Raw genomic sequence first — 14,266 nt, 5'->3', positions numbered from 1 at the left:
CAGTCCCAAACTTGCAAAGATAATTGGTTCTTAAAGGTCTTTCATAGTTTTTTTTTCTTTTTCATAAGTCCATCTCTCTCTCTCTCTCTCTCTCTCTCTCTCTTTCTCTTTCTCTTTCTCTCATTGTCTTCACTCCTCCACTTATCCCCTACCCTTCCATGAACTGCAAGTTTCACCTCACTTTCTTGTCAGTGTCTTCGCCCGACTCCATCTTTCCTTGCTACGACTGACTTGCCACACGCACGCATGTGTGCGCATGTTCTCTCTCTCTCACACACACACACACACACACACACACACACACACACACACACACACACACTTTTTTTCGTATCTGCAGATTTTTCGTAAGTCGATCCTTCGTAAGTAGGGGTCTGACTGTAAATGGTATCTTGGTGTACAGGAAACCATTCAGCTTGTCACTCAGTGTAGAGTCACCCACAGGTGGAAAGAATGAAGGAGAGAAAGACAAAAAAGGAAGTGTAAAGTCACCTGTAGGCAGAAGGATGAGGATAGAATGAAGTAAAGAAAGACAGAAGAGGAAGGAAGGAAAGGAAGGAGGAGAGGAAAGGGCAGACATCCTAGAGCAGCACTACATCGAGTGAGTGGATGGTGAGTGCCCCCACCTACCGCAATCGTTCATTCCCATTAAATATGCTTTACTAAATTCTTTTTCAGATCGTTAGTGTTCACTGTTGACCATTTTGATGTAGGTTTGGGGTTAAGCAGGACTACTTTTCCGAGGTGGCAGACCCATAAGTAGTTTTCCCCATAATAAAAGTCACCTGTGGGCAGAAGGATGAGGATAGAATGAAGTAAAGAAAGTTGAGGATAGAATGAAGTAAAGAAAGACAGAAGAGGAAGGAAGGAAAGGAGGGAGGAGAGGAAAGGGCAGACACCCGAGAGCAGCACTACATTGAGTGAGTGGATGGTGAGTGCCCCCACCTACCACAATTGTTCATTCCCATTAAATATGCTTTACTATTTTCTTTTTCAGATCGTTAGCGTTCACTGTTGACCATTTTGATGTAGGTTTGGGGTTGAGCAGGACTACTTTTCTGAGATGGCAGACCCATAAGTAGTTTTCCCCAGAATATTAGTTATTTCTAACTCACAAAATTCTCAAATTGTGGCATGTGCTCAGTCCGACAAAGCCACGAGTTAGGAGATTTCACTGTACTGAGCTGTCTTCTGAATGTTAAGTTTTACTACCACACTGACCTGGTCTTGCATTCAGATCTGAGTGTAAAATTACTTCTCCCCATTCCTGCAGAGATCAGTGCTTGACCAGGCTCCTAATTATCATCAGCACTTCAGATTGCACTGTCTGTTTTATGTCTAGTTTTACATGAACATGAAGCAATCAGGCTTTATGCCCACTTCCACAGAAACTTGCCATAAACATAACTAACCATCTCCCCATTCCTGAAGAGATCAGTGCTTAACCATGCTCCTAAATTTCAGCCATAGCACTCACATTCAGAGATGAATTTGATAATATGTTTATCCTGAAACTCCATATTCATCCCTGGATGTGCCTATCTCAGTCTGTATGATAAAGAAGCTCATTATCAGTGATGGAGTATATTATGCCATTGTAAGGGAAAAAAAAAAAATGTAACTCTGATAACCCCTACAGGTGTCCAAAGCTAATTCCCATGGGAATGTTGTCTACTGTACAGAGAGTTGCCAGGAATCAGCGGATATGATTTATTTTTCTAGGAAAGTAAAAAATGTATAATGATTGGTCAGTGAGGAATTATTTCATAGCCATGGAGAAAGCCACTCGTGAAATTATAACATTACATTATGTAATTGTGGCGATTTTAGCTGCATGAGTAGTTCTTGCTGTAACAGTTGACAAAATTTTAGAATATTTTATCCAACAATAAGCTAACCAGATTTGTTGATGTTCATGTGTACAGCGATCCCTTGATTATCGCGCCCTTGGCTATAGCAATTTTCATTATCAATGCAAGATGAAAGTCTGCCTCTTCTGTTATTTTGCATTTTTCAGCTAAAAGCCATTGTTAACTTGCTCATGAGCTGGCTTTTGCTGACAATGATGGTGCAGTACAGGGTAACCAGATACCCGACAGATATGCATACCTATGACAATCATCAGATACCTGTACCGAGTTTGTTGGATTTTGGAGCAGTTTTCCTCATAAGTTTCGTAAGAAAAAGTGAAGATGTGTTCCAGTTCCCATCCAAAACTTGGAAATACATGAAAATATCTGCCAACAAAAAAATTAAAACTATTGATGTTTATACCAAGTACACTGGGTGTCTATAGGATTTATTTATTCTAAAGGTGCTGTGCTTATGTATTCGTACAGTAACCAGTTAGGGCAGTCATTTGTTTAGCTCAGGGTACCATGCAAACCAGTACACAGCCAGTCCTGTGTACAGAGGGGTATGTTTTTCCCTTGATAAAGCTTCACGTTGACAGCCCACAAATTTATTTGTCTTCCTTCTCACCTTCCTCAATTTTTTCCCACTTTTCTCCTTTCTCTTTTCCTAATATCTTTCCTCTTCCTATTACATCTATCCTTCTCTCTAATTCATTTTCAGGTAACATCTAAAGATTATAAAGGAAAACAAAAGAAAAGTAAAAGAGGAATTATACAAGACATTTGCGAATCATGTCCTCGTATCAGTATTTGAAATTGAAGATGAATTTTTGGAACCAGGCAAAGAAGGGAGGGCACAGAAATAAGCTGAGACAGTAGTTGATAGAAATAAAATACTTGTATTACAGTTGATGAGGTAATCAGATGTGAGATAGGCCTTGGAGCCAGATGGGATTGCTGGATGGATATTGAAAGAGTGTACTAGTCATTTGGTACAGCCAATTCATATTAAGTGCTCATCGAACAGAAGGGAGTTGCTAATACACTGGAATGGGCAAATATAGTGACAGATTATAAAGGTGATAAAGAAGACCCACTTAATTTCAGATGCTGGCACTGGCCATGGGGAGGCATGAGGTTGATGTGGGGGGTCAATGTGTGCATGCATATATGTTTATATATACAGTAAAACCTCGACATAACAGACTTCAATAGACCAGAATTCGCTTTTATCAGATTCGAGGAGCTGCCGGACTAAATTCCTATATATCGAAAAAAGTCCATTAAAGCCAGAAGCAGTCCGGACTGCCTGGCCACTTCAGCTATGTTCACCACAATAAGAAAAATAAAAGACATGTTTATCAGTGTACAGTACATTATTATTATATATGCTGTATATTATACCATTTCATTAATGTATTGAAGATATAACACAGTACAGTACCACAATGATAATCAAAACAGTTTAAAAACCATTCATGCGATCTGGACTAATGTCTGATATATTGGAAAAATCCGGATTAGCAGGGGGAAGTCTGGATGCCGCTTATATCAGAATTTCACATTTTTCAGAATGGTTTGGGCCCCAATTAGTCCGTTATAATGAGGCCTTACTAGATATATATATATATATATATATATATATATATATATATATATATATATATAGTACAATCCCTGCTATCTGGTATCCAGACAAACAGAATACTCAGAAAAACGGGAAAATTCAAGGACTGGTGAATGTGTCAGTAAGTTATAACTGTATGCCAATTTGAATGGACTGCCAAACCGCCGTTTCATCGTGTCACGCGAGGCTGGGTGAAGTTGGACAAAGCAAGGTGAAGGCATTTCCGGCTAATGTAAATCCCTAGTAAATCCTTTTAACCACCCCTCCTCTCCCCCTGTTTCCCCTAGTTGAATTCAGTCATCCTCCACACCCTCCATAAATCACTGGTCTGCTTTTTAACACCAAACAGTAAACAAGCTCTCCTACTGTTGTGTTGCTCTGATAGATGGTATTTCTACACTCCAAAATGCCTAAAGAGCAAACTAAACTTAAGCATGTCGTGCTTACCTTGAAACACAAGCTGGACATATGCAATAGACTTGAAAAAGGCGAACATTATAAAACTGATGGCTGAATATAATGTAGGAAATTCAATTATTTATGATATCAAGACCCAAGCATCCAAGCTCAATTATTTTTTCATGAAAGCGAAACAAGTAAGTCCATTGAGAAAGGGCATACGAGTGGTTTTGCTTAGCAAGATCTAAGGGAGCACGTATTTCTGGTCCTCTTATACAAGAAAAACCAAGAGAGTTTCACAGTAAAACGATTATAGAAGTCGAGTTTGATTTCAGTATTGTATGTTTAAATCGTCTCAAAGACAGGCATGGAATTCGTAAACCAGACACCTCAGGAGAGGAAATCAGCAAACAGCAAACGCCGGTGCATTTTTCTTCCTAACCGACCGACTCCAACTTGCACCATATTAACTCATCTTAGAATGCATATGCACTGGCAGAGTTGAAAAAAAAAATGTTAATTGGAATGAATGTTTACTTTGTTGGAAGAAAAAAAAAATATACTTGCACTTTGTACATCATTTATTTTATTTTGTGCAAAACAGCTGATTGGCGAGTGAGGGGTGGAATGGTGGCGGTCAGGTGGGGAAGAAATACAGTCGGGGCCGGGACCATAAGCAATGCTCATGTGGAGGCACGGTTGTCGTGATAATTTCTACAGTGCAGTCTTAACATCAGTTCACCAATAAATGTTCCAGATTTTATTTCTTTATTTTTACATTTTTATGAGTAGAGTACATACAACAAATACTTTTGTAGTTAACAGAATGGTGCAAAACAGCTGACTGCTGTGTGAGGGGTGGAATGGCGGCGGTCAGTCAGGGACGGGACCGTAAACAAAGCTCACTTGGGGGCACAGGTGTCATGATAATTCTACAATGCAGTCTTAACATCAGTTCACCAATAAATGTTCAAGATTTTATTTATTTTTCCATTTCTACGAGTACAGTACATACACCAAATAATTCGGTAGTTAACAGAATTGAGTTGTGCATTTTGCAGTACTGCTAGGCATTGCATGCACGTGTGTTATGCCTATGGTGTGTGTTTACGAGGCTGTTTTTCAGGTGGAACCTCATAGGTTGGCCCTTGATGTGAGTGGTGAGTACCTGAATTGTATTTACTGCATTAAGAATTATTGCCTTTGTACAGACTTGATTTGAATATCAGAAATACGGGAAAAATCTGTAACCAGGAAAGTAAATTCCCCAAGCCACCCGGTTAACTGGGATTGTACTGTATATATATATACAGTAATCCCTCCAATATCCGGATCAATAGAGCCATAGGCAGGTCCAGATAGTGGTCCTGTCCGGATATTGGGCCCCAGCTTATGGACTTCTACTTATGGACCCTAACTCTGAAAAACACCTATACAACCCCCTCTGCACATGCATAGCACCTATTTAAGACCCAAATCACACCAATAAGGCACATAAAAAACTGAAATAAATGCAAAAGAACCATAAAATGAGGTTTTAGAGGTGAGTTTATACAATATTAAACATTCTGGGTACTTACAAGTCCCTTGCTCCTGGACTGGTTTGAACCGCCAGTTTGCAGTCCACAGTTAATCCTCTACACTCTAAATTCTAATTTCTTAACACTGCACAACACTGTAAATTCCTGTGTGTTCTAGTGGCAAGGTATTGCAGTTTATTCACTGTTTATTCACAAAAAACAAGCACCTGTGGCTTGCACTGTTATGAGTATCTGCTCTCCATCGGAGTTAAGCTGTGACTGTTGATGTTGGTGGGGTAACAGAGTTGCCAGATCGCAACAGCCACATTGCCAATCTCCTCAACTTTCATTGTCAAATATAACTTTTCAATACCAAATTCGTAAAGCTAGCATATATTCTTCACTAATTATATATACAAGTGGAAATACATGTAATCACTCTCCTTATAACTAACACCATGTTGATTATTTTCACGCTATGTAGGGTAGCAGATTAATCAGAGAGAGCAAACAATCCACCATCTCCATCCTGTGTATCCTCATACATGTGAAAAATCCATTTGGTAATGCATTATTCTAATGCATTACCAAACGAATTTTTCATTACCAAATTGGCCCACACTTGGTAATGAAAAATACCAAATGGCAACCTGACAGGGGAGGGGGGAGGGGGAGGAAGGAAGGGGTGAAGGGACCATGGTGTAACAGCTGTTTGGCGCCAGGCGGGAATTTCAAATTATGGGAGGGAAAAAAGTCAGATTTTTTTTTAATTTTTTGCGGTTTTTGGCCCATTTTGGGAATATTGGATCCCAGGAGGATTATGTCCGGTTAGTGGGGATGTTCGGATATTGGGCGTTCGGATATTAGAGGGATTACTGTATATATATATACAGTATTTATATATAAATAGGTAGATAGATACTGTATATATATATATATATATATATATATAGTAAGGTCCCGGGTTACGTCAGAGTTCCGTTCCTGAGACATGACGTAAGCCGATTTTGAACGTAACTCGAGTTTTATAGTGTACGTCGTATGATTATGCTTACTGCAATGCATCTTACAGATTTTTCAACCATACATTGCATACTATACATGTATTAATCTTATAACAGGTATGTATAAGAAACATAGTCTTTTGAACTGATGATATTTATTGAATAAAATATAAGTTGTACTAGCTAAGAGTCTTCGTCACAGTACCGCACTCGCTGCGGTAACAGCACTTCTCATCGTCATGGCAGCAGAGTTACGCCACCATTGCCTCACCCACAACTGAGTCTGGCTGCCGCTCCCTCACTCTCCCGTCCTTACACACGTGCACACTGCCAACACACATTTTATTCCTATATTCAAGCACTTTTCATACATCATCATACAATAAAGTTTACTGTAAATTACTGCCGTAAAATATGAAATAACATCATTACCAGCACGATAATGTAAGCATTTCTAACATCAAGTTTGATGGCTTTTTTTTTTTCTCTCACTCGGACAGCAAAATTATTTCAGTGATAAAATGACCGATTACTGTATGGTACTGTAATAAAAGATGCATACTATGTGTCACTACATACCTTCTGACATCAACTTGACTCGTTACTGGGGTTGCGATGTGGAAGGCACTGCATCAGGGGAGTCAGGGACCGGAGCAGGGGAGTCCAGGGCTGAAGCAGGGGAGTCCGGGGCTGAAGCAGGGGAGTCAGGGGCTGAAGATAGGGAGTCAGGGGTTGACGATGAGGAAGAGGTAGCAACTGGTGGTGAAGTTGTGGCTCGGTGTTCAGTTCGCTTGAAAAACTGGAGAATTGAAGACTGCTTGGCGGCATATTTCTTTTCGTCATAGATTTGACGATAACAGGACACTGCATCCTCAATTCCCCTGTACACTTTGGCAAACCTCTCTGCATTTGGCAAACCTCTCTGCATTTGGGTCCTGATCTTCAAATGCAGCCATTGCTTTTTCTAGGAAGTCGAAAGCATTTGCCATTTCCTTAATCTTAAACTGTCTTAGCGGTTCTGCCTCATCACTTTTTTCATCATTTTCCATTTGTTTTCCTAGGTATAGCAAGTCTTCATTACTCAGCTCTTGATCATGTGAATCAACAAGTTCATGTACATCACTCTCGTCTATGTCCAGATTTAAATCATTTCCAATTTTCACACAGTTGCGCTTGACTTCGTTTATACTGTCTTCATCAAATCCTTTAAAGTCATTTACGAGGTTAGGGCACACTTTTTTCCACACTCCGTGCATATTTGTCTCAGTCACTTCAGCCCAACATTCTCCAATATTTTTAACTGCCTTATAGATGTTGAAATCTTTCCAGAATTCTTTGAGTGTTACTTTACCATTTTCTGTTGCTCGTATTGCCTGTCTGAATGTTTTTCTCAGGTAGTAAGCCTTGAAAGCTCTTATTACACCTTGGTCCATGGGTTGTAGGATTGATGTTGTGTTTGGTGGCATAAACACAACTTTTACATTAGGGTGCAACTCTGTCAGGCTCGAAGGATGACCAGGAGCATTATCAATAATGAGAAGAGCTTTGAATGGCAGATTCTTCATAGCACAATACTGTTCAACCTCTGGCACGAAACACTTTGAAAACCAGTCAATGAAAATTGCACTAGTCACCCAAGCCTTTAATTACTTTTCCAATGAACTGGTAGGCTAGCTTTAAGGATCCCCTTAAGAGCTCTTGGATTTTCGGAGTGGTACACGAGTAGCGGTTTAAGCTTGAAATCGCCTGCACAGTTTCCCCCCAAAAGTAGCGTTAGGCGCTCTTTGGATGCTTTGTGACCTGGCATGGTTTTTTCTTCTTTAGCAATATAGGTTCTGTTAGGCATTCGTTTCCAGTTTAGTCCCGTTCCATCAACATTAAATATAAGTTCTGGAATGTAGCCTTCCTTCTCAATCAACTCCTCCAACTCTTTAACGAATGTTTTTGCTGCATCGTCATCTGCATTGGCTGCTTCTCCGAAAATTCTTTTGCTGGTTAGGTTTGCTCGAGCCCTGAAACGAGTAAACCAACCTTTTGATACCACAAATGTCTCGTTGGTCTCACTTTCCTCACTTTTTTCTTTCTTAAGGTCTTGGTAGAGTGTGCGTGCTTTTTCACAGATTAACTGTTCGCTCAGAGGCATGCACCGTTGATTATTGTCCTCAATCCACAGCATTAGCATCCGTTCCATCTCAATCAACAGTCCCGATCTTTGCTTGGTAATCACAGTTGATTGCATGGGAGTTGCACCTTTAACGTGAGTCAAGATACGTTCCTTGTCTTTGAGGGTGGTAGCTACGGTAGTATGGCTTATCCCAAGCGCACGCCCGATTGCTGATGCCTTTTCTCCTTTCTCATTACGCTTAATAATATCGACTTTTTCACGTAATGTGATGGTCTTGCGTTTCTTGGAGTCGTTATGGTCACCAGGAAGCTGTCTCTTAGGCATCTTGGAATCAGGATGGCGAAAAACACAAGAAAATGACGGTATCACTGTATCAGGCGGTGGTAGCAGTGAGACTGAGAGCGATTGTTGGTAGTCAAGCGTGAGGCGGGAAAACGCCAGAGACATCTCGCGGTACTTAGCAACACTTCAAAACCCACGCTTTACGTATTTTTTCTTTATTTTCTTATATTTTAAAATTTCCACTCACGGACCGACTGTCGTAACCTTGAATTGACGTAAGTCGATACTGACGTAACCCGGGACCTTACTGTATACAGTAATACCTCGATATACAATACTCCTAGGTGTGATACCCCGGCTTAACGATGGGGGTAGAAATTACACCATACCCCACCTAACAATGGCCAAACCCCGGTTTAACGATGAGTTTTGATTTTTCTTACTGATTTTGACGATATTTTAGACTAAAATTGTGTGCTTAGGCTGATTTATAAACTTTTTAGACTTCGATTAATGTGTTTTAGCCAAAGGTGGGGTGAACATTGTCATTTTTGGGTACAGTTCACTAAGCTTGATTTTTTCCAGACTTATATTTGACGATATTCAGATTTGATTTGTTGGTTTTAGTGAGTTATTTACTGGTGTTAGGCTTAGGGCAGCTTCTGTGACAGCTGTTAGGCCATTTAGATTGCCTTTAAACCTGTTTTTGGGCTCATCTAGGTGGGTGTTGGACTTGGTTTGGAGGGAAACCCAAGGCTGGTAAACAGTCCACATTGAAATACAGGTTAAAAGTACCCCGATATACAATACCCCACCTAACGATGGGGTTTTGCCTAACCAGTTAGATCGTTAAACCAGGGTATACATATATATATATCTATATCTGTCTATCTATACAGTATATATATATATATATATATATATCTATATCTGTCTATCTATACAGTATATATATATATATATATATATATCTATCTATCTATCTATAGCCCGATGCCCTAATCCCGCAGATGGTGGCCGCAGACAAAATGCCTCCAAGTCACTCTGTCACCCACCATTTGACTACCCTCCCCCCAACTCACCCCCCCCCTCCCTCATATACCTCTCAACTCCATCCCTCCACCTCATCCTCGGTCTACCTCTCCCTCTCCCTCCCTCCACCTCACCTACATACACCCTCTTAGTCAGTCTTTCATTCTCCATTCTCTTCACGTGTCCAGACCACCTCAGTGTATTTCTCCTAATCTTCTCAACCACATCCACATCCACCCCACAGCGTTCCTTCACTTCTTCATTCGTCAACCTGTCCCTCCACGTCACTCCACATGCTCCTCTCAAGTAACTTATTTCCACTGCTCTCACTCTTGACTTGTTCCCGTCTTGCAAGGTCCATGCCTCGCTTCCATATGTCAGGGTAGGGATCACAATACTATCATGCAGTGACTTCTTAACTTCCATACTCACCTCCCTATTTCTCATCACGGCTTTCAGTGTACCAACAACCTTCCTTCCCTGCTGTACCCTTTCACGCACTTCATCCCCCAAAGTTCCATCCTTACTCATCACGCTACCCAAGTACTTGAATGCACTCACATTCTCCATATACTGTATATATATATATATATATATATATATATGTATATATATATATATATATATATATATATATATATATATATACATATACATATATATATATATATATATATATATATACATATATATATAAATATATATATATATATACATATATATATATATATATATATATATACAGTAATCTCGCTTTATACGATACCTCTTTATACGATATTTCGCTTATACAATGTCAAAATTTTAGTACCCTATGCCCACTATACAATGGGAACGATTTGGTACAACAATGGATCATCCGCAGCTCAGTGAACAGCAAATGTACAAATGCAACACAAACGTCCTCACATTGTCGGCACTGGACCACACACACTTGTCCACCGGTCCAGCCTCATTAGCTAGCCCTGCCCAGTCAGCCAGTTCTGACAGTGATGAGCGAGGGCTGTGAGTGTGAGGCCGAGTTGGGACAATTCGCTGTCAAGTCAATTCACCGTCAGGACGATTCCCCGTCATTTATTTACATATCAGTTTATTTAGCAAGTACACTAGTTTTTGAATTGTGTAAGTTATAAAAGTGATGGTGGTATATTGTTTATATAGTAAATGGAAAATATGGCATCAAATCATGGGTATTAAATGAAAAAATAATATATTGAAACATGAATCAGCTGATTTACGATCGTTCCTTCATCTTAGCATAAGACTACATATGAGACATTGGCATTTATATTAATGCCTAATGACTTTAAGTGAACGATTGACATACTTTGGAATTATACAAATAATCTTCATATTACGTCTATATAAATGTTTCGGGACAATTCGCCATCAAGTCAGTTCGCCATCACAACAATAACAAGACAATTCGCCATCGGGACTTTTCGTTGTCATGATGATTCCCCGTCGTTTATTTTCATATCAGTTTATTCAGCAAGTACACTAGTTTTTTTAGTACTGTACTTGTACCTCTTCAAAGTCGTTTTGAAATATACCCAAGATGTTGTAGTACCAATGGAAATTAATGAAAACATCTATGGGTGATGCTAGAACATAATTCAAAATCAACTACATCTAGGTAGAAACAAGTTAAATATTGTCTAAAAGTGCAACTTACAAATGATATCCAAAGCCTATGCTATTGAATGAAAACAGACTTGGCTAGATCCCCCTGAAAATTAGTTATTAAAGTATCAGTTAATCAGTAATAAGTATATTTATAGAATGACGGGGAATTGTCCTGACGGGGAATCGTCCATATTATGACGGCGAATTGTCGACTTCGTGGCGAATTGTCTAGGAGCCCTTGCTTGCTTCAGTAAAGGTAAGAACTACTGTATACTGTAGTTTTCATGTTTTTTTCTCTTTATTCACTATTAATGTATTACTTTAAATGTTTAAACATAAGGATATTTCATGTCTGTGAGTGCTAAGGTGTGTGTATGTGAGAGTTTAGGCAGCTCTGGGAACGTATCCCCATTGACTCCATGTTATAATGGGATTGCTATACAATGGATCGCTTTACGATGGGGTTTTCAGGAACGGAACCCCATCGTATAATGAGGGATTACTGTATATATATTTATATATATATATACTGAATATATATTTATATATATATATTGTTTATATATATATATATACAGAGATAGCCCGATTATCTGGGCTACTTTGTGTTAAGGGGTGCCCGCTTAGTCTGAAAGCACGATTAATCCGGCGGAAACACAAGTACTGTACTGTTAGACTGATTTATTTACCGGTAAATGTACACTTTAAGTACCAGAAAGACCTTTCCAGTTCAGTGTATATTCCTCCAGCTTGTTTCAGTATTTTTCAGACTATATTCAGTTCGGTAAATCACGTTTTCTTACTGAAAGATTTCCTCCCTGTTAGTATCATCTCATTCTAAAGCTGTACCTATGATTGTTTCCAGCACAATGGACGAAACTCATCGTACTCAAATGTGGACTTCGTTTCCCAACTTCCCAACTGAAGATTGGGTTAGGTTACATTATTAGGGGCAGTTAAGCTAGGTTAGGCCAGGTTTAAACACTTAGATTAGAACAGTGTCTTCTGCCATTACGTTAACGAATCAAAGAGTCGTCACACCAGAACAGCTAAAAACAGCGGGGAAAGATTTACCAAGAAATGTTTATTTACCAACCCAGAAATAATCGGAAAAATATAACAGACTATCAGGATGAACTGATTTGGTAAGGTGCTTTTACTGCTAACAGCAAAGTGTATGTTTACCCCCCTGAAATCCTCAATGTTCGTGAGTTCAGAAATTTGTGTGCTCCCGTGGCAGACCTTGAAACCATTTTTTCAAAGTTATAAAGTCAGTTTCTTTTTCTTACAGATTTGAAAAGACTCGTCTGGTACACCTGGCTTTTTCCTCTCGTCCCTAAACCCATCTTGTGATTTGCTATGATTCGTGAAAGAAAATTAGGGGGCATGTTACATTAGAATTTAAACATAAAGTTAGGGTGCATGTTACTTTAGCATTTAAACATATCGGCGGAAACATATGGGATGAAAGGACCGCTGAGCTGTTTGGGATGGTAGAGTATGGTCGTGTAAACATACCAGTGACCTTGGTTCCCTTCCCATAATTGTTCGCAGTTTTCATGGCTTTCCCTAACTTAACGTTACTGACACCGGTACAGTAAAGCATTGTTCAAGGCTAGCAGCCATAAGGGGTTAATGGAATACATTATTGTTTGTATCAATACTCTGTCTTTCACACATACACGAACGAACAAAAGAATGTGCAATAAATGTACACTTAACTGTAAGGAGCAGAAATAACTGTATGCTCTGTCAGTCCGAAATGTGTTGGTAAGCGACATCGAACAAAGAATGTGGAACTGAATGCCAGCTTACGAGAACACTTGAGATGAAAGTATTTTTTCTTATTAGTAAACATAATTGTTCCATTTCGTCCCCTATAATTGTGAAACTCGTAAATTTTCGTCCAAGCATACACCCTAATAACCTTACCAATTCAATTCATATTCTCAAGTTTGTTTTCTGTATTTTTCTAGTTTGTTTTCTTATTATCATAACGTTCCTTAAGCCTTACCTACGATTGTTTCCGGCATAATGGAAGAATTTCATTCATTCATTCATTCATTGCCAGACGCCATGTATCCCAAACGGGGTGGCCAACGTCTTAGAGTTAATTGTTTTACAGGGAGGGGCACTAATCTTCCACCAACCCCACTTGTCACGTAGGGATGCCAACAGCATCTGGTGTTCCCAGGCGGTCACCCATCCAAGTACTAACCAGACCCAACGTTGCTTAACCTCGCTGATCAGACGGGAAGCGGTGTACTCAACGTGGTATGGCTGTTGGAAACTTACTCATAATTAGGGTGCATGTTACATTAGCATTTAAACATATCGGTGAAAACATCTGAGATGAAATGGCAGGCCGCCTGACTGTTTGAGATGGTAGAGGAGGGTCGTGAAAACATACCTGTGACCTTTGTTCCCTTCCCATAATTGTTCGCAGTTTTTTATAGCTCTCCCTAACCCAACATCCCTGACACCAGTACAGTAAACCATTGTTCGAGGGTGGCAGCTATGATGGGGTTAATGGAATGCATTATTGTTTGTTTTAATACTCTCTTTCATACATACAGTACACTTAAGAACGAACAAAAGAGTGAACAGTAAATGTAAGAGGAAGAAATAACAATGCTCTGTTGGTCCGAAATGTGTTGGGAGGCGCAATACCTAACGAAGAATGCAGAACTGAATGCTAACTTACGAGAACACATGAGATGAGTATTTTTTTTTTTCCTGATTAGCAGACATTCTTGTTTCATTTCGTTCCCTAAAACTAGGAAACCCATTACTTTTCG

The 14,266-nt window shown here is 39.5% G+C and overlaps 1 non-coding gene across 1 annotated transcript; it reads right to left on the bottom strand.

The window, feature by feature from the left end:
- Positions 1–13,637: 13,637 nt before the first annotated feature.
- Positions 13,638–13,756, bottom strand: LOC145405180 (5S ribosomal RNA). Its single transcript, XR_013898281.1, has one exon. It is a non-coding gene; the product is annotated as a 5S ribosomal RNA (ribosomal RNA).
- Positions 13,757–14,266: the final 510 nt, after the last annotated feature.

The sequence above is a fragment of the Coenobita brevimanus genome, chromosome 65 (assembly GCF_032717465.1).
Source record: "Coenobita brevimanus isolate Jiangsu-jjx chromosome 65, ASM3271746v2, whole genome shotgun sequence".
Lineage (NCBI taxonomy): Eukaryota > Metazoa > Arthropoda > Malacostraca > Decapoda > Coenobitidae > Coenobita > Coenobita brevimanus.
The sequence above is the reverse complement of the archived record's forward strand: the minus strand, read 5'-3'. Positions and strand labels throughout refer to the sequence as shown.